The 19,114-nt window shown below is 38.2% G+C and overlaps 1 protein-coding gene across 6 annotated transcripts in view; it reads right to left on the minus strand.

Moving 5' to 3' along the window:
• large2 (LARGE xylosyl- and glucuronyltransferase 2) overlaps positions 1-19,114 on the minus strand; it is a 142,791-nt gene that overhangs the window by 57,481 nt on the left and 66,196 nt on the right. For 2 of the 6 annotated variants that reach the window (XM_073815830.1, XM_065282815.2), the window contains exon 1: positions 14,559-15,132. The exons of 1 other annotated variant lie outside the window; for it this stretch is intronic. The gene's annotated coding sequence lies outside the window, so the exon portion shown is untranslated. Of the gene's footprint in view, positions 1-14,549; positions 15,133-19,114 lie in introns of those variants that run through there. 3 more of the 6 variants (XM_065282816.2, XM_065282812.2, XM_073815829.1) reach the window with 2 other exon arrangements.

The following is a 19,114-nucleotide window of genomic DNA, read 5'->3' on the forward strand; positions in this document are numbered from 1 at the left end:
ACACAAACAGAGCTACTGAACTGAAATGTTCTGAAAAACAGCCAATCAGATCAGAGCTCAACATTATTATTCATGACCCTTCCAAATAAGTTAATAACAGACCATTTAATTCTAGAGAAAAATCCTAGGGTTGTAAATGGACATGTAAAACCATTTCTGAATCATTTTTGGACTTAATCAAGTCACAAACCTTAACACATACCCTAACATATTATTTCAATGCATTCTTTGGCACCTTTAAAACAAAAAATTCTATAGGCCAATTGGAAAAGAAAATGGTTATTCCCAGGAAAAGACTGAACAGCATCACATACGGAAAGCTTCAAAAGATCTAAAAAAAAAAGTTTCAAAGAACTGCAGGCTTCTTTGCATCAGTTAAGGTAATGGTTATCACACAAAAATACACTGTAGGAGAATAAAAGAAAATACCACTGTTCACCAAGAACATCAAAGCTCCTCTCATGTTTGCTATAAAGCACCTGGATAATTTCCAAGAATTTAAGGAAAATTCTTAAAGGGGGGTCGCACACCGGACAAGAAGCGTTGTGTCGCGCCATGAATCTAAAAACAGAACACATTATTTTCTATGAATGTATGCACACTGGCGTCGCCTGGCGGTGTCTGTCCGCTATGACTGCTATGACACTGCTCAAATCTTAAAAAACGCTCAAGATTTGTTTAACATTAAAGTTTAACATTAAATAACATCATACTTTTCCCAAATCGTTAGCGATCAACATTGGCTGCTAACGTATATTTCCCATTTTAAAGTTGACGCTATCTGACTAAGCTTGCGCTATTTAATGTGCACTCCCGGTGTATGATACCTCAGAGTTGTCCTTGACACTTCATGGAGCTTCGTGTCCGGTGTGCGACCCCCTTTAGACTGATGAATAAAAATGGACCTCTCTATTGGGTGCATACAGTACCAGACATTCCTATATCTGGTCAAAAAGATATATGGCATTTTACAGTTTTAATGCAGTAAAACACAGTGCTGTCAGAGTGATTATTGGGGGATTCGACTCTTTATTACAGGAAGTCATTTTCTTACCGCACTTGAGCTGAGGTTGACTGAAGTGAAACTGAATCAATCATTTAAATAGCAAATTTAAAACAAAATTAAAGTTGTAAAACGGTCTAGTAAATGTCTTGACATAAGATGATGTGGCAAGACTAAAAAAGAGCAGCTAATGCTGGAAAACCAATCTGTCAGATTTAAATCAGTGATTCCTTCACAGACATCAGCAGATCTCATATCAGATTATAGCGCTGCTAAATTTTGTCCATCCCCATGTTGGCACTTACTTTTTCACAAGGGAGAAATGGGTCTATTTTACTTATTTTCAGGTAAAAATAATAAAATTCAACATCAAGTCAAGTTCCCGTGAGGAATATTAAATTTGTTTTGAACCATTTAATTCTCTAAATAGGCAATAATAAAGCCTAACATGCACTCATAGCACTGCATAAAACTAACATAGTAAACCACATTCCAGATCATTTAATCTTAAAAGGTTTTAATAAGAACTGTTTGACTTTTTGCAGATCTCACATTATCATAACTTAAAAAAATCTTTTGTGTAATCATCTATAATTATTCCTGATAAGCACTCAGTTTCGACTCCTTTCGCAATGAAGTTACAATGAATGATGAATGTTTGTTTCTGTCTTTCATAATGATCTCCATCCCCATTCTCTTGCCTTTTTACTTCTCCTCACCTCTTTCTCATTCTCCTTTAACCCCACCCCCAATTACTTCATATCCCAATAGCAAAATCAGATCACCACCCAATAGCCATTAGCTCCTCTATTTAAAGAGATCTATGCAGTCATGAGAACTGCTTAGAGTTAATTACGCTGCCTGTCTGTGTTTAGCCCGTGGCCATACTGCACGCTGATGGTAAGATTATTGAGTTTTATCGCCGCTTTAATGGAGCGCACCCCTCGCCTCGCGTCCATTCAGACCACAGGGAGGGCTGTAAACTCCCTCCGAAGCCTTAACACTGCAAGAACGACTTCTGTCCCAAACCGATAAGGAGCAGCAACAAAAGATGCTGATTTGGTCCATAGGGATTAAAAAAAACGAAAAGGCTCCACCGCCCATCCACAGTCGATGCAGGTTTATGACACAGTGCTAAAGCCCAAATTGCTACAGAGTTGTGTGCAGTTGAATAAAGTTCACTGTGGCGTTAAGGCATAAAAATGGTCAACGCTTTCACAAGCGGCCATCATTGGGGCAGCTTGTGGATGGAAGGTCGGTATTTGCTGTTAATTAAAATTGCTATAGTCAAAGAAGAGACTATTGCTCAGGTTGGCTTATAGACTGTTACATGGTTTTAAATGTATGGGACTTAAATTTGTGAGTAAATTTGATTTAAAAAATACATTTCCCAGAACACTATGGCTTACAAAGGTGCTAAAGACATCTAAGATCCTTGGAGGAAAGTAAAGCTCATATTTCTGATGCATTAAGAAACATCGGCAAACAGACAGACAACATCAACACTCATAAATACACACTACACAACAGACCCACAATACAGATTTCCCTACTGTCTGAAACACACCTCCAGCACTGTGGGCAAAATGAAAAATTAATAATTTAGAGGAAGAAATGAATAGTGTTTCAAGCAGACACTACATAACACATTATGTCCTCTACCTGCTATCAATTTTAAGAGGTTGACTTCAGTGTAGGCTATTATAGGGTCTCTATGATATATCTGATAGTTAAAGTATCCCTTTGGCCTTAGTGTTTCTGGATTTTAAAGCATTATTATCTTCTTAGATACCTAATTTTGACAAAAATATTAGCCAGGATCACATATGTATTCTTTTGAGAAGGCAATCCTATAATGCATTTCAATAATAAATGCTTGTCATATAAAGTATTCACAGAATAAAAAACATACTGTTTCACTTAATTATTTGGCATGCAATATTATTTTTTACTTATTAGTATGTCGTTGTGCAGTTAGCTTAGCAACAGGGCTAACGCCAAACCCAATTTGCGATAAATACCAATACCAATGCGCCACAATATCCAAGCAAGACTTGCAGATGCCCTCCCCCAGAGAATTTCATTCATTCATGGTTGACTATTGGGTTGACGATTGGCTCTTTTTATTGGAGGCGGGACTAGGACCATACTGACAATTGTGATCCCCCTTTATATCAATACCGGTGACACATCTTGTTTATATGAAGTATCTTTATCAATACTCACTTAAGATGAGCATGATGCTGGCAATGTTCCAGGTCATGGGTTTGAACATTGATCAATGAAATGCATAGGCTAAATGCTCAGTACATTGAGCTCCTTCTGCCGAATGCATAAATGTAAATGTATGACACTGCTGCCTATGTATAGCATTCGAAATGGGTCACTTGTTCCATTTAGGATGCTACTACCATATAAGGCAGCTGCCAATTTAGACAGAAGACAGCTCCCACTACACTCTAAAAAAACAAACGGTGCTATATAGCACCAAAACAATTGCTTTGGATCGTAACGATAGAAGAACCATTTTAGTGCCATATAGCACCGGTGAAGAACCAGTGAAGCACCAGTGAAGCACCAGTGAAGCACCAGTGTAGAACCATATAGGGGCCATATAGCACCACATATGGTTCTACATAGCACTATATGGTTCTACACAGGTGCTTCACTGGTGCTTCACTGGTTCTTCACCGGTGCTATATGGCACTAAAAATGGTTCTTCTATCGTTACGATCCAAAGCAACTGTTTTGGTGCTATATAGCACCGTTTGTTTTTTAGAGTGTACCTTTGAAACAGAGCCGAGGAATATCAGAATTGCCTACTGTATTATTATATTATAAGATTTTAACTGGATTTTACAGAAAGAGTAACATACACTCACCAAAAGGATTATTAGGAACACCATACTAATACTGTGTTTGACCCCCTTTCGCCTTCAGAACTGCCTTAATTCTATGTGGCAGTGATTCAACTGAAATGCTGAAAGCATTCTTCAAAATTTTTCCAGTCTTCAACGGTCCAATTTTGGTGAGCTTGTGCAACTTGTAGCCTTTTTTTCCTATTTGTAGTGGAGATGATTGGTACCTGCTGGGGTCTTCTGCTGCTGTAGCCCATCTGCCTCAAGGTTGTGCGTGTTGTGGCTTCACAAATACTTTGCTGCATACCTCGGTTGTAACGAGTGGTTATTTCAGTCAAAGTTGCTCTTCTATCAGCTTGAATCAGTTGGTCCATTCTCCTACCTTTAGCATCAACAAGGCATTTTTGCCCACAGAACTGCCGCATACTGGATGTTTTTACCTTTTCACACCATTCTTTGTAAACCCTAGAAATGGTTGTGTGTGAAAATCCCAGTAACTGAACAGATTGTGAAATACTCAGACCGGCCCGTCTGGCACCAACAACCATGCAACGCTCAAAATAGCTTAAATCACCTTTCTTTCCTATTCTGACATTCAGTTTGAAGTTCAGGAGATTGTCTTGACCAGGACCACACCTCTAAATGTTTTGAAGCAACTGCCATGTGATTGGTTTATTAGATAATTGCATTAATGAGAAATTGAACAGGTGTTCCTAATAATCCTTTAGGTAAGTGATTAAACATAAAACATAAAGAGGTTGATAAGCATTTTACTTGAAATATTTATGTTCATTATATATTTTAACTAGATACTGTTTTACATACGGTACTTTAATAGTAGGCAGTGTACTGCACAATATAATACAATATACAGCCACACACACTTTCCACTGAAAATGTTTTCTCACTAAAGGTGTAAATACAGCTCATATATTCAGTAGCCATGGCGTTAAATAAAAGCCCATCTTTCAACACGTTACCCCTCTCAGGGGAGAAAGCAACGCTATGAATTAGCAGGTATTTTTCCTCTCATATTCAAGTGCAGCTAATGCATCTACAGGCATAATTATAAAAACAAACACAGCCCGAGTGAATACATTTTTATTTATTTGGCCATATAATGCTTGCATGACCATTATATCCCCGAGAATATTGTGATGCTGGTAATTCTCACACTCTCTTCTCCCAGTCTCACACATGCAAGCGATGTGGCGACAGTAAAGCAACTGAGCGTACTGAATATTTAACAGTATCTTTCTTTCTGTCGCCCATACTTTATTTGCATCACCCCCTCAGCTTGTCAGCCGAGTCCTTAGTCAGCAGTAAATTCCACACTTCCGAGGATTTGGCCGAGGACGATCTGTCCCGTAGTCTCGTGCCAGGACAAGTGGCACAAGCTTGCAAGCCAAATACCACAGGGAATTGTGGGTAAGAAACTCATTTCAAACAGTCCATTAAAGAGACACGACCCAAAAGAGCAGACATTCGTGAAAAGCGACATACTTATTTGTGGAGATCCTCAATAAAGGTCAAAAACCTCCTAAGAACGACAACACCAGATCACACTGTGCATCAGCCTTTACAAAAGGCTTCTCCCAAAGACTCATGGGAATTCTCTTTGTGCACAGGGATCCGGCCATTGCGGTTTGTAGATAACCCTCCGTGTTGTCCTTTGAGGGCTCACGGCAGGGGCTGGACCCTACGCCTCATCCCCCAGGACAGCCATATTGTCTATTCTCATTCATCTCTCTTCACATGTGGAGAGAACCAATGAATGTGACTCAATATAGCTACAATTTGGTACGTTGTGGGGGATGAAACATTTCGATTGCAGACCTGTGATTGTATCCAGATGGAAAAAGTGCTCGGGGGTTTTTATCGCACGCATCTTGTCTTGCTAAACATTTAATGAAGTGGATGTGATTCACATACTAGCTAATAATATGAAGTAGGCAGCAGATTTCTGTACTATGTAAAACTTCCTTGCAGAAATATGCACCTACGGCGGATGATGAGCAGCATTGCTCACCGCCTCCTACTTGAAGTCAAACAGCACAGGATTGTTTTCAGCCCTCACTAAAAGAGACACAATGAGTCTTTTTATGTGTAAACACGTTTGAGGGGCTGCGAATGCAGAATCTAAACTGCAGTGTGTGTGCGTGTGTCACTTGTCATCACATTTAGATGAACTGGTCATAACCACACGCACAGTCAAACACAGAGCTGTGACTGGTGTTTGCTCAAAAATGACCTCTGGCCCACAAACCCAAGCAGAGTTTAATAAAAAGTCAGTGACCTTTGCCATTTTCGCATTAGCTTTTGTGATCCTGGGTCACAGAAAACAGGAAGGCATTATGAGATAGATGAAAAGAATCATGGAAGGCTTTTGTTTAACACAATGCTTGTCTCCTTTTCCTCCTTTGTTGCTTCATGACATGGGAAAAATGACTGTTGAGAGGTTAAGCACAATAGATGAGAATGTTTCTCAGGTACCGTGTGGCTGAGCTGTGCATGAGGTGCAAGAGTAAATACACCCCTCTTAACCTGCAGGGCACCAGTTTCAGCATCAGGGGACATGCCTATGCACAATACACTAAAAAAAATTATTCGGAAAATGTCAGGTGGTAGGCACCGTTGACCAGGGGCAACAGTGTGTGTTTACTTGGAAATGACGACATTTTTAGTTTTGAGTTAATACGTCAGTTCAAGCGCAAGAAAACGTCATCCTAATGGAGAGTTCACACCAGACGTGGATTGCGGCAAGCGCAAGTGATTTACGTGTTAATGCAAAGACGCGAATAGGCATCATGCGATGCGGCAAGCACAAATGGCGTGGTGCGGAAGGCACGGAACACGCAAGTTGAAAAATATGAACAGATGGTTTATGCTGCATTAACCAATCGAAGCTTGCTCTAGGAGTGACGTGATTACAGGAAGCGAGCGGAGGCAGATAAACAAAACAACAATAGAGGACAATCATCATCGCTACACCAGACATCTTCGTACTTTTACAGGAATTAAAAGGATCTTGTTTGGAAGAAAGTGAGTGAGGAGGTCAAACAATCTGGTAAGTTTACGCGATTTGAGCCATATAAGCCCCTCCCATTATAAAAATGTACGTGTGAATGTCTTGAATGACTAGAATTGAAGCGAGTAAACTCAAAATGTTCAAGCGTCCATCTACTACAAAAACAGCGTGTTTTTGCCGCCTTTTCCGCGTCTGGTGTGAACGCACAGTAATATTACCCCCAAACCTAACCCTAAACCCAACATCTCACGAGTGTCCCCCGCGTATTCTATGCCAATGCAAGTGACGGTTCCTATTGAGTAAGAAAAACAAATGGTATTGATGTCTGTGGTACAGTCAACTGTGTGCTTACTATCATTTATCAAAATATCTTCGTTTGTGTACAGGTTTACAACAACATGAGAGTGAGTAAATATTTTTTTGGTAAACTATCCCTTTAAGAATAGGTTGGAGTTAATCATTATAGTAGACTGTAAAGCCTTGAGTATAGTTTTTTTTTACATGTACGCCAACGTATGTGCACGGCTGACGCAACATGATCTCACAAAGTTCCGTGGGATAGTCACGGAATTTCTTTTCAGTGGCATTCTCACGGATCTCCGCATATTTACGTGGAAGAAAATAGGACAAAACAGTTGAGTAACCAATCCGTGAGAATGGCACGGAAAAGAAAGTCCGTGGCAGGGCCACGGAAATATGCGGATATTCGTGAGAATGCCACGGAAAAATGAGCAAAGAATTCCTGAGATCAGGTTGGCTGACCACATAGCATTGCAAAGTATGGTATAGTTGACTTGTACGTGTACACATACGTTCGACGCATAGCACAGCGACAAAATGCAACGCATCTCCCAGGCTAAATTTTACAAACTCCTGTAGGCGGATGAGCAACCTACAGTATGCGTAGATTGTACACTGAGTTTCAAAAGCATTATGCATATTTTTCTGCCGAAGAAAACTGTGTCACGAGTTCTGCACAAGGACCATTGCGTACAAGTAAAAAATGGACCATTAAGATCTCACAAGTAGTAAACCATAAAGGCTGGCCCCTTCATACCCGAGTCTGCCAATCAGTTAAAACCAGTGGTGGAAAGTCACTCTTTTGAATCGTTCCCACAGCCTTGACTTTACAAAAACAAAAGTCTTCAATGCATCAATGTTAGATAAAAGCCAAGTGAATGACATGATGTTCCTGTCAAAGGCTTCATGTTGCTTTTTCATTCAGTGAGGAAACAAAGGTAGTTGATGATGAATCTTTAATGTTCAGGCGAATATCAATTTTAAATCCTCAGCACCATTTCCTCTGGTTTTCCCTGGCTGGCCAAAGTCTCCGTGTTGTGACACAGACCCAGAAAACATATATCGAAAAAGTCAAAAATGTGCAAGGTAGTTTGTCAAACTTCCCAGTGAACTTCCAGGAACAAAATTGGTATGGATTCATAGCTGTGGTGTGGCAGTAGCGAATCTCATTTTGACACGCATGGGCTGTATATACAGTATACAGCTTCAGTTCTGAATATTCAATATGGGCTGACCCCATTCCCATATCACTGTCAGCCTACATTTTCTTACGGCAAAGATAGTAAAGCTATGAGCATGATGTTTGTGTGGTCGTAGGTTCAATTCTCAGTGAACACAAATACTGGTAAATATTACGTACACCTTTGATGCACTGAATGAAAATGTCTTTCAAATGAAAAAAGCAATAGAAACGGGTTTTCTGGACCATTTGGATATTGGCCATGAACATTGCATCCTGACCCTCTAGTCATTAATGCTCTCTCTGTGTTTGCACTGAAACAAGATGTGGGTGGTTAAACCAGTCCTGATTCAGAGTCCTTTCACTCAGCACTGTCTTATATAATCTTTCACAATATTCAACTTCATTCTTCGCTTTTATTATTCAACAGACGTCAACATGAGATTATGTGTTACATACCTAAACCTAGGGCCTTTAAAACACCATCAAAAGATCTTTAGCTGTAATCGACCTCAAAGCTAAAAACATCATTGTGTGGCTCCTGCGTTGCATAACTCATCTCACAAGAAAGAGAGGCCTCTAGTGTTTCTGCAGAGACCTGTGGCAAGGTTTTCCATTAAGACTGAGACGTCACAGAGCTTTGTGTGAACCTGCGAGGGTGTGAATTTAATCCATTTATTACCGCGTGTGACCATCGACTGTAAACTTATCCGTCAATTCGTACACCCCCTGTCCTGTCATGAGTCACATCTAGATGCTAAAAGTGTTTGTTTGGTGTGGAGATGAGGTGGAGGATGAAGTTAGGGTGGATAAATCTTAAGAGAAAAAAATATGTTATATTTAAACCCAAAATCAAATGAAATAAATAGGAAATTGCATTTGGCATAAAGAAAATAAAAACTCTCTTTAGGCCTATTAAGATTTCTCTTCCTATTAAGAAGAAGGGGTGCTTAAACATTTTTCAAACATCTTGAAATGAATGTTACAGTGTTAAAAGCTCATTAGTCCAAAAAAATAATGATAATTTAAAATTTGTCATAAGGGTACATTTTCTGAAATTGAGATTTTTACATCACCTAAAAGCTGAAAATAAGCTATGCTTGTATAGTTTGATGTATGGTTTGTTAGGAAAGGACAACATTTGGTCAAAATACAACTATTTGAAAATCTGGAATAGTCTGATAAAGTCATTTGTATGAGAAATCATCTGTGTGCGTGTTTGAGTATTTTTTGGAAGCTGAACGGATACGCGTGTACGTGTGTGCGCAAGATGACGCGGTCCGTCTCGCGCACATCCGGGCAGACCTTTTTGAAAAAATCTGCCCTTTTTGGATATTAATCATCTGGACTGATCGCGTGCTGTTTGATAAGGTAATGTTGCGTGAATATCTGATAATGTATGAATCCTGGTTCTGTTGTTGATCTGTCGCTGCTGTTTGCACGTTCAAATGAAATAAAATGTTTTGTTTTTACCAGGTCACAGAAACTGTCAACTGTATTTTTACTCAATGACAATTTTTCATGTTAAAATCATATAAGTTAATGGTTAATGTTCGGTTAATAAGCTGCGGTTGTCGATAGGGAAAATTAATTGATATGAACATCCCTAATCTGGAATCTTCAAAGAAAATCTAAATATTTTTACAAATGAAGTCCTTAGCAACACATATAACTAATGATAATACATTTTTATATATTTATGGAAGGAAATTTACAAAATATCTTCGTGTAACATGCTCTTTACTTAATATCCTAATTTGATTATTTTGACACATACAATGTATTTTTGGCTTTTGGTATAAATATACCTATGATACTTTACTGGTTTTGTGGTTCAGGGTCACATAGGATTTTTAATGATTCTTACATTCCCATTGGATTTTTGCTTTTGTATAAATACTTTAAGGATAAACAAATGTGTTCAAAAACATTGACAAAATTAGCATGTACAAGATACAACCATTAACTCATGACTTCCAGGAAAATTTTCTTCTAAAAATATCTTAAAGGGACACAAGGCAGCATTTTTATGTTAATAAATCATCTTCGTAAGTCGGTATATGGTTAAATGACTCATTACATGACGAATGAAGACTCTCTCGCCCGCCCCTACCGTCTGTAGGAAGAATACCCCACTTGCAAGTTCGCTGTATCCGACCCGGTGTCCTTCAGTCTTGTATAGTCTTAGATATAGAACGCATTTACTCCCAGACACTAGGGGGAGCTAGTAGAGAAATAATACTCAGACTTGCCTTGTGTGCCTTTAACATACAAATATATCAAATGAAAGAACAGACCCTCTGCTTTGAAACAAACAATAAAGTTTAAACAAACAAACAAACAAATAAAACAGATTTTTTTTTAATCCTATCTATATTTTTTATCTGCTTATAAACTCTTAAATTTGGGTATTTTTCAAGCTGAAATTTTGTTAGAGATCAGATTCAGAATGATTATGAAACCATACACAGAGTTTAAAATTAGTAAATAACGTTTTGGCTTCAGTTTTTTCATAAATTGGGATATCCATCTAGTGGATAATCACGGAATTGCAGATTAACATACAAATTCTTCAGGAACACGTTTTTTTATGCAAATGGTTTCTCTTAATTGACGAAATAACTTGTCAATGGCGGGGAAAGAGTTAAAAACGGTCCCTGACTTCCATCAATACAGATCAATGATTTTTATGACATCATTCTGCAGCTTCCTATCAGGGCTGCTTTCAGCACCGGCATAACGTTGCAGAACATTTAATAAACAGAAACAGTGATGCGTTGAACCGCCTGTTGTGATGACGCAAGAGTTGCAACTACGGTAGCTGAGAGGCCATTACTTGTGTTCTTTTTTAAATGTTTCCGGCGCCTAATGAAATCGTTATAAATATGTGTTTAATACTGTAAAATACACTCGATGTTACAGTCACAGAATGAAAGAGAACATTCCAACTTAAACCCATTGTGCGAGCTGTCTCTTTAGTACCGCATGGTTTATTTACATATTGCTGCTGATTGGACCGGGGTTCTGACACACCCACCAAACAAGAGAAAACGTATCTCAAACCCTCGTCGCACATCGGTTGCACAGGAAACGTTGCGCACCGTTTCGATCTTGAACGTGCCCCAGATTTCAGGCTAAACTAAGTTATATTGGTTATTTTAAAAGAAGGAGGCGTCATTAAATATACCACGCCCAACTTTCTGTTAAAGTAAAAATTACACAAACGCATTAAAGAATTTCAAGGCATTCAGTGGGTCTATAAAATTGTGACGAAATTAATCATGCAAGGATTCAAATACACTATGATAATATTTTGTGAAGTTTGAAGTGGAGAAACTAAAATACAAAAAAACAAGCAATTTGGTTAGATCTGTGTCCAATAATCAATTCTTCTCAATTACTGTGAGACACAATGCATTTATGACATTTACTGAACTGATTACAAATGAATCAAGCTGTCTGAATGCACAAAATGTGTTTACTATCAAAAACAATGCTATGAAAGTAATCAGTGGTGGGTCATCATCTTAACAACTCTATCAACAAACTGCCCTATAGGCGCAACCACACAGCCGGCTTCATTTCTTCAAACAAGGCTGTTGATGCTACACAGTATAAGGTGATAAAGAAACACTGTCTTTCTCTCAAGAAAGGCCATCTGTCATGTGTGCGCATGTGTTTGGTTCAGAAGGATAAAGAGTGGGCATCTTTAAAGCCAAGCTTTAGCCATGTGTGTGTGTACACAGTTGGTGACCACCACTAAAGCCACAAACAGAGCATGTTCACAACCTAAGGTGTCGATGAAGGAAGGAAAGAGGATGTTTTAAAAAGTACCGTCAATATGAGCTCGCTGGTGTTCCTGTAGGCTATAAAATGTCCTACGATGCAAACAGAAATGTGTCAGGAAATGTGTTACAGAGGGAGAAAGCTTCAGGGTTCTTCTGCTTGTACATATCGAAGCTTTGCTCAGAAATAAGCGTAAGTGGGTGTGGCTTCTTTGCTGAATATATACAGTGTATTTGAGAAGGTTTATAGGGCCAAATCCTTGGAGGGTTTATTGGGACATAACATTTATGGTGAAGTAATTCCCAGACCATTAAAGCCTTGCAATGCGATTAAATAAAGATTTCTCTCAACATTTCAACCTACTATTATGGTCAAAAAACAGATCCCAAACTAATGCTATACTAAGAGAGCAAAAGACTATGTCCTTATCTTTATAAGATGATATGATTATACTTTATTATAATGATAATGTTTTGCATCGCCAGAGTATTTTTATTGCTTATAGTCTACTCAAAGAGCCTAAACATCACACGTGATGCTGCATTAACATCACATAAACATCACAAATCTGATGCATTAACATTTACTTTAGTCTTTTGTCAACTGTTTTTCGCACACACACTTCACCTTTTTGTGTTTCACTGTTTGTTTTTAATTTTGCATATTATAGTGTCATACATACTATTTTTTAATGTTTATTTTTGTATATATTCTGTCAATTTCTCTATTTTTTATGTACTGGCTATAATATTACCAACTCTGCACATTGTGAATAAAGATTTGTTGTTTCAACTTCAAAAAGTAAGTTGCCTTGCCTTAAAATTCTGAGTTCATTCAACTTAAAAATAAATGGTTGTTTCAACTAATATTTTTAAGTTGAATTAATTCAAAAATGTAAGGCAACCAGGTAACATCCTTTCTTAAGTTGAACCAACTTTTGTACAGTACAGTGCAAAACAATGAACGTACTTGTACATTGATAATAAAGAGCTCGCCTTAATAAAAAGATTACATTAAAAAAGCTCTGAGTCTAGAAATGGTTAAATTAGGCTCACTGTCATTAAGGAATGGGAAACATACAACCTTTCCAAACACAGACAATTTCCCACAATCACTGCCCTGAGCACATAAGCATACGAATGTAACACACATCATAACACACACACTGACTCTTGTGTGAACTAAAACAGGGACAGTGCTTTGCTGATAGCGTGAGATTACTAAATGCTGAGCTCCAGATGTGTGACTACGCAGATAGAGATGGTGAAGTGTGTTAAGACACTAACAGCTGCTGGAGAGGCACACAGGGAGCCCTACATTTGTGCTTCAGTGGATAGAAATGTGGTTTAATTAGCAGTAACCTTTTCAGTATCGAGAGACCAACAATCACACACAACACACACACCCGTCTTATACACGAAGATAGTAGTTAAAGCACACATATCCTTAGTCACCCAAGTTTAAATGTGACCACCAGCTGGTGTTGCCGTAAAGGTGACTTGTTATGTCACTATATGTATGCTTAGGTAAAGCATGTGTATATATGTATATATATATATATATATATATATATATATATATATATATATATATATATATATATATATATATATATATATATATATATATATATATATATATATATATATATATATATATATAAACAAACCAGCTTAAATTTATTGTTATTTTAGACACATACAGCATGTGCAATACACACTTTTAAATATTTGTCAAAACATGTTTATTATTATGTTATCATGTTTTTCATGTTTTTGTTTTTTATTGTGCTACTTAGCTGTATTTTTTTGTTATGGAGGCTTACATAAAAAACAACTGCAGTTTTATAGATATTATTTGGAATAGACAATTCAAAAATTTTTAAAAAAGGAGTCATCTTGTTTTGGAATAAAACTTTTCATATATTGTATTGTTTTATTATATTATATTATATTATATTATATTATATTATATTATATTATATTTTAAGTATAGCAAGATGGATGTTTTAGGTGCTGTAAGTGGCAACTTAATTTTTTTTTACTATTTTAATAACCTTTTTTTGCCATAATAAATATATTTTAAATGGTCCTGTGGTGAAGAACAAAATATGAGATTAAAAAAATGTGGATTAAAATAGTTTAAAATGCAAATATGTAAATATATATTATGATATAAATGAATAAATAAATATTAATTTTAATTAATTTATATATTTTATAAATCCTACAATTTATAAACTAAATAGTTTTCAGCACTGAAATGCAAAATAAACGTGCATTCATGCATCTCTTGATTTTCCCTACTTCTTTCACCTGAACACAGAAGGATGCCAATGTTAGGCTGTTAGGAAAAAAGCACACACAAAAGAAAGACATAAAGAAAAGTTCTCACCCTTTTCACCTTGTCATATGCAGGCAGATTCAATGTGCGAGCAAGTATACAGGAATCCTTTTATCCATGCTGGACAAATGACAAAGGTGCTTAAAATCCGGGCTGCAGAGTTCTGCTTACATCCACACGAGTGAGTGAATTTGAGAGACAGGTGTGCCCTCAATGTATGAACTGATGATTTTAGTGCATGATCACAAAGAGACGAAACGAGAGAGAGAGAAACGGACAGAGAACTGAAGGAACCCTCGACTGAACCTTCGGTAGTGATCAAATCAGTGTGTGACACAGATATCCCTTATTCTCTTAGAAACAAGCTACAAGAAGATGCTCCAAAATCTTAAAGCAAGAGTCCCGGGAAGGTTGGAATAATATGCAGTCCATGCCTCCAAGGATCAGAGATTCCTTAAAGAGAGACAGAAGTGTGCATCGTGTCCTTACCATGCAGCACTTCTAGAAGAAGATTGGAGTTCAACGCATCCATAAACAGCTTTTCTGTCTCTTGCACAAACATTAGTCCATCTTTCCCACGTCTCGGAGCTTGTGAACAGTGTTAATGGCTCGCCGTTGTGCTCTGATCTGCAGCTAGAGCAGGCAAAGCACCTCCCCCACCTCAGCTATTCCAGCCCTCTATGTGACTGCTTCAGTTCACTTCAGCCAATCAGAGCAAAGGGACCGCCCACAGGCCCGCCTCCTCTCTAATGCACTAACACTGCCACATTATACACTGGATACTCTATTACACTACAGACTGAGGGCACTGAAAAAACATTGAGTCAGGTTCTAAAAAAAGGGACAGAGGCAAACTAAATGTTCAATAATAATTTGTGTAGATTTGGTGGGCAGTGTGGTCACTCACATCACATCAGCTATACAGTACAAACAACAATAAACGACAGTGACCACATTACAGAATATATTACTATGCATGAGATCTTTTTAAATACTCGAAAACTTTTTTTTTTTTTCACTTAAAGGCGGGGCGCACGATCTTTGAAAGCTAATGTTGATATTTGAAATCACCTAAACAAACACACACCCAACCCAATAGAATCTGGACCTTCTTTTGATAAACCCGCCCCACACATACACAACCCAGGCAACGATGTCGGTTAGTAGACACGCCCCTTACTGCAGATTGGCTACAGGTGTGTTTTGGTACTCGGCCCGACTCCCTTTTCCAAAGTGTTTTTCAAAAATCATGCACCCCGCCTTCAAAGTGTTTTACACTTAAACATATTTTTCAGAAGTTACCAATTGAAGTAATTTTTTAAGTTGATCCAACTTTTGCTTTTTATAGTGTACACTAGCAAAGCTTAGCTCAGCATTAGCATAGTTTAGCACAATTCATTGAATCTGATTAGACCGTTAGCATCACACTCAAAAATAACCATGCCTGCAGCAGGCGAAATGATATTACGCAGCACCTTAAAGTGGTGGTTTAATGCTATTTCATGCATTCTGACTTATTAACACAGTTTAAGAGTTGTAGTCCTCATGCTAAACATAAGCAAAGTGTCAAAAAAGTAGTTGAGCTTGTAACAGTAGTGATGAGCGAGTCACCCGAAACTCGGATCATTTAACCCGATCCCTAAAATGACTCGAGAACCATGAGTCCTTAGTGACCATTAACCCGAGTCAGTTGAGTCCTCTCAGATTTTGCATTAAAAATGAGAAATTGTATCAAACACAAAGCTCTTCAAATGTTTACAACAGAATTACAACAAATAACTCGACATAAGCTGCCATAGGTTCTATAACTTGCAACAACGAGCTAATTTACATCACCAAATGTCGACTGGGGGTACCGAGTGAACCAAAAGCTGCTATTCCGGATCATTATTTCTTGCAGCTCCGAGTCCGAGTACAAAGGGATGCGTGCGCGCGGCAATGAGTTGGTCTGCGGCTCGGGGATTCACACAGAGAGTGACTCAACTCATGGAGCTTGAATCCTGGGCTAGGAGAAACAAGCCTTGCTCGTGTTGTTAACCCACTGACTCATGTAGGCTAATCTGTTGAAATATTTGACTGACACAATGTTTTGGGTAGAAGCTGCAAATGTTTAACATTTTTAAATACGAGGACTGCTGCAGCAGTGCTGATGGAAAGATCCGCCACCGACGAACGTACACGGCTGACGGCTCCTCTTGTTGACTGAGTCACTCAGAGTGACGTGAGTGGTTCACTCACAGGACCCGTGCAGGAGCGGGCGAGCGGCTCTGTCCGGGACTCACTCACAAGATTAACCGAAGCCTATCGTGGATCTTTTAAGTCAATCTGAAACAGGACACGTTCCTCTCACGTCCAAGTCAACCAAGCCTGACATCTTCTAAATGTGGTGTTGATATATTTGTCGTTATGAAATGAAACTAAACACACCAAACTTTTACAATTATGTTATTGATAATGTTACCACGGGCATGCATGTTTTTTACGAGTTCCTCAGGTCACATAAGCCCTTTTTTGTGAGCAGAGGAGTCATAAACTCGTAGCTGCACGCGTGATCCGAGTTGCTTGGTTGGCATTAGTATGACTTAGCGATTGGAATTGGGAGATTTTGACCAAGTGACTCAAGTGACTCGAGTGACTCGCACAACCCGGATCATATTAGTGAGTGACTCAGAATAACCCGAATCCTTAAAAAGATCCGGGTTGACCATCACTATGTAACAGAGTATTTCTGACCCAAACTCACGCCTCCTTTTTCCTACAAGTTTCGGGAAGTTTTTTTCGAAATGGGGGTTATGACTGATTGACCCCATATTCCTTTTATGGGCCTTTACCCCTAGAAAGCACGCCTGCCCTGCACGTCAACTGAGAGCGAGAACAAGCATTATCATTGCTCCATCGAGTAGAAGTCACCGGTAGGCTATCGCTGCACAGCACGCAACAACTTTGTTTTAGCAAGATAGTTCGACAAAAGAAGTGTGTTTTTGGATGTAAGGAGAAGAAAAACGTATTTAGCTTTCCCTGTCTTAAGACAACAGTGGATGCAGTTCGTTTTTCCCGGACAGCAACGTAATTGCGAATGAGTTTGTTCCCTGGCTGCATTCCGGAGAGGACTGCTTTATTAACAAGACTCAGTTTGATGCCGGATTTTCCACTTGTTTACAACTGTTGGAGCGGTCAAAACTTCAAAAAAAGCCTGTTTAGGAGTCACAACCACAGGTGTAAGTAAAAATCTCACGTGTTTTGTTTGCAATCGTGCATACGTGCATGTAATGTAAACACCAACAACAGCAAACATTTTTCATCTCAGTTGGAATTGTACTGCATTTACACCTTTTAAAATGGGCAAATGCAGTAAAAAAAACGGATTGCGTTGATTTTTTTATTAAAATAAACAAGGATTAATTACCAGAGATGTCCTGCTGTAATCGTTGCTGCTGTTGTTCATGTTCATCCATTACTGACCAAGTATCCAATTCTGGGTCATATTTATAATGTAAGGCTGGTTATTTAAAAAAAAGTTTTTAAAGTTTGATTTCCATCTATGTTGGCTGTGAATCCAAAAGCAGTATTCAAAGCTGCGCATACTCGTAACTCTTCAGCTCCGCCCACCGCACGCCTTCAAGTGTTCCGACCTTTTCCGCCAAAAATCAGAAAGCCTGTTCTTTCTTTTATAAATCTGACAACACGAAAGACTATTTGGACATATGAATGATGAAATAATATAGGTTAGCAAGATTTACATAAGATTTGCAAAAACGTGTTGTGTTAGCTTTAAAATAGCGCCCTTGGTAACTTTCAATAGCTGGGGACTATTTTCGGACACTGCGTAATATAACTACACCTGCTGAAGCCATGGTACGGCAGCAAAGTCCTTGATTATAATGCCAGAATGAGAGTATAGTTCCTAACCATATCTGCCTAGATTATTGCAACTTTTACTTTTCCATCAGTCTTAGTACACGATGTAACTACAAAAGAGTCAAGTTTTAAATAGGAAAAATATTAAAACCCTAATGGTGATGCTAATGGTGATGCTAATGGTCTAATCAGATTCAATAGATTATGCTAAGCTATGCTAAAAGTGCTAGCGCCAGACCCGGAGATCAGCTGAATGGATTCCAAAATGGTAAAAATCAAATGTTTAACTCTAGAAATGGAAATGAGCCTATTTTCAAAAAGTGTCCCTTTAAATAAAAAAATGCTTAAAGTAAAACATTTACGGTGATTTTTATTTATTTATTAGGTTTTATTAATAGTATATTAGTAGTAATTTTTAAAGGGTTTATCCAACTTTTTCCTTTTTACAGTGTACCAGGTGCTTGCAAATAAGATTTCAACGCAAGATAGGAATTAGCACGCTACTGTTATCCAACCATTCACATTGCTAGCATAAATCTATATAAACCACTACTTTTCAAGCCAAGAACCACCAGAAATTCACTTGTTCCAATCCAGTGATTTCATAGCAAATGTGAAGTTCATACATTTAATGGTCACATTCATACTGTTAAGAAGTTGCCATATGCAGGGCACTTATACAAGGTGATCACTGGACATTGGAGGGTGATGGTGATTTCCTGCACATATGGGCCTGTCAGCGTTGCATCTGGATGATA

Source organism: Paramisgurnus dabryanus, chromosome 9 (assembly GCF_030506205.2).
Source record: "Paramisgurnus dabryanus chromosome 9, PD_genome_1.1, whole genome shotgun sequence".
Lineage (NCBI taxonomy): Eukaryota > Metazoa > Chordata > Actinopteri > Cypriniformes > Cobitidae > Paramisgurnus > Paramisgurnus dabryanus.